This window comes from Monodon monoceros, unplaced genomic scaffold (genome assembly GCF_005190385.1).
Source record: "Monodon monoceros isolate NGI ecotype Baffin Bay Population unplaced genomic scaffold, NGI_Narwhal_1 Super_Scaffold_7, whole genome shotgun sequence".
In the NCBI taxonomy this organism is placed as follows: Eukaryota; Metazoa; Chordata; class Mammalia; order Artiodactyla; family Monodontidae; genus Monodon; species Monodon monoceros.
Window position 1 is genome coordinate 105,105,083 of NW_021703784.1, and position 3,125 is coordinate 105,108,207.

Below are 3,125 nucleotides of genomic sequence, written 5' to 3' on the forward strand. Positions count from 1 at the left end.
CCTGTGCCACAGAGCCCCCGAGATGATTCGAAACAGCCAACCCTAAGCCTGCTTACCCTGACTCACCGTTCCTTCCCGCGGGAACCACCATAAAGGCTCCTGACCACACAGCCCCCTGCCGCTGCCCCCCCCCCCCCCCCCCCGACCCGACAGCGCTTCCCTGAGCGGCAGTCCCCGGTGGCGCACCCCCTCCGCTGGAGAAGTGTGAGTAACACTCTATCCACTGAACGACAGCTGTCTCCTGAGGTGCTGGCCTGGTCATTCCTGCTAATAATAATGCCTCCGTTAAGACACGCCTTCCGCAGACAGGCCCTCGGCCTGGGACACCCCGCTGCTGGGGAGTGGGGAGACCTTCGTCTGGTCCCCACTCCCCATCTGCCCCCCGGGGGTGGGGGCTGGGCAACACTGGGTCCCCTCTCTGGGTCCCAGAGTCGGACGATTGTGTCCTGAGCCTCGAATGGCATGGTGGCCACGGGAACCACAGGAACAGGAACAGTCCATGACAGGACCTCCCGTATCCCCCCACCCCCAATCCCCGCCCCGCTCCCTTTTCGTCCCAATGTGTACTCCTCACTGAGTCCCCGTGACGCGCCCGAGATGTGACAAAACCAGGTTCCAGCCTGCAGACATGGGCACTGAGAGACAGAGGCCCGCCGGCCCGCCCAGGGCCGCAGGGCTGGGCTGAGGCTGCCCTGTGTGAAGCTGCCCACTTCGTGGGGCAGAAACGGCTGAGGAGCGGCCCCGTGGTGTAGCCAAGGCTCCCGCTAGCATGGTCGGGCTTGGACACAGGCCGCCAGCTGTGAACAAGCTCAGGAAGGATTCGTCCAAACAAACGCACTCGGTGTTTTGGGTGATGGCACAGGCTTAAGACAACAGATATTTCCTTTCTCGCAGTCTGGAGGCCAGAGTCTGGAATCAAGGTGTCCCAGGGCTCCAGGGGAGGGTCCTTCCTTCCTCTTCCAGCTTCTAGGGGCTCCAGGCATCCCTGGGCTTGTGGCCACGTCCCTCCAGTCTCTGTCTTCGTGGTCACGTGGCAGTCCCTCTGTGTGTCTCTCCTCTCCTGTCTCTTATAAGGACACTTGTAATTGTGTTTAGGGTCCACCTGGGTAATCCAGGATGGCCTCATCTCAAAACCATCACTTCTTCTCAGTAAGGTTCCAGGGATTGGACGAGGACGTGTCTGCGGGGGCCCCATTCAGTCCAGGACACGCACCACCCTGGTGTTTACTGCTGTCGTTGCCAACACACCGAGAGCAGACGCTCCTCTCGAAGCTGTGCTGAGAGCCTGGCGTGCGCGAGGCCCCGCTGGCAGCAGTGGGCAGAGAACCCGGGGACTGGCATGGGACATGGCGGGGAGAAGACGAAAGGGGGCAGGAGGGCAGGGCAAGCTGGGGTGTGGTGTCAAGTATCCAGGCCAGGGACAGCTCACAGGGAAGGTGGCCTTTGAGGAAAGGGGGAGGGGCAGCGGGAGAGCGTCCCAAGACCCAGCAGGCAGAGCGGGCAGGGCGGCAACAGGGCCCTGCAGGTGGAAACCTTGTCCCTGGGCCTGGAGGCCAGGCAACTCTTCACTCCTTAAAGCCACGTGCAGAAGCGCAGAGAAGCCGGGGGCCTCGGCCGGGAGCTACAGGCTGCACGGAACACTTATTCCACGGGCGGCACTTGTTACGCAAATGAATTCGAAGCTAAATCCACTTGAAAAACCTTAGAGCAAACAGCATCTCTACACATGACTTCTGACTTGCAGTCTGAGCCCCCAGGGCCACAGGGCAGCCCACAGAAGAGGCGAGTCCTCAGCAGGACCAGCTCAGAGCACGTAGCTCTGCGGAATAGAGTTTAGAAAAGTATTCTAACCCCTAAGAATCTGTCAGCAGCTGCGGCCCCAGGGTTTGAGGCCGGCAGGTGGACGGTTGGGGTGGGTCCTCGGGAAAGGGACCAACATCTGCGGCCCCAGACATCCCACAGCGGCACCGCCCAGTGACCCACCGTGTGGGATCCAGCGCCAGGCCGGGCACGAGCTGTCCAGGAACGGTGACGGCCCACTGGACACCGGCCCCCAGGCTGCTGCCCCCCCCACATCCCTCAGGTGCTGAGGAAGAGAAGGGCTGGACCACATGGAGGATATTATCTCCACCTGAGCTCATCCCGCGACCAGGAGGGGCCCTCCCACTTCCAGCGACCTGGCCAAGCGCCCAGGTCCAGCCAGCCGGGCCCCAGGGACACGAGAGGTTTCAGGGCCCGGGGGGAGCCCTGGGCGGCAGTGTGCAGGCAAGAAGGCTTGGGGCCCCTGCACCAGACACCCCTGAGGACTTTCAGGCTCCCGTCGGACTGGGAGTTGGGGGCAAGGATGGGGAAGCAGGCTGGCGGGGTCAGTATTGAAAAGCCGGCGCTCTGGGTCCTCGTTTGAATGTACGGGCAGGTGTGCCTGTCCTGAGAGCTGTGAGGACGGCCTTCCTCCAGCCCTCCCTCCACCTCCACCTAACTCGGCCCCTCCACGTACCTCGGGGAGACTGAGGCTGGGGCACGGCGAGGGCGGTCAGTGCAGGCCCCCCGGGACGCCAGGGTCCAACTCGGCTCTCTGGGGCCCGAGACACCGTCACTGCGTGCCTGGCGAGGGGAAAGCCTGCAGGGGGTAAAGGCGAGAGACCTCCCCCCGCACCTCCCACCGGGGCACAAGGACAACCACAGAGAAGGGTGCCAGCAAGGACGCTCAGGTACAAGGCAGGGAGGCCCCAGGGGTCTGTGGGAGGTTCCAGGGTCTTAAAGGAGGCAGGACCTGGGTGAGTGGGGAGGGGGCGAGGGCGGTCCCGGCAGGGGCACAGCCCAGCGAAGGGGTGACTATGGGAAAAACTCCAGGTGTGCAGGTGGGCTCCCCGCCTCCACCGTGTCTCTGTGTCTCTATCTCTGTCTCTGTCTCCCCTGACTCCTCACCCCAGAGACAGGGCCCTGATGGCCCCCCCCCCACTGCATCTCTGAGGCTAAGAACAAAAGCCACGTGGACCCCGGGGAGAGGGGCCCAGGGGAGGGAGAGGCTGCTCTGAGACCCTCCACTGCCTCTGCTTCCCTGTGACGGCGTCTCTCCCCTCGGACCAGAGCAAACGCCGGTGTCAGTTTCTCCCCCAGAGGAC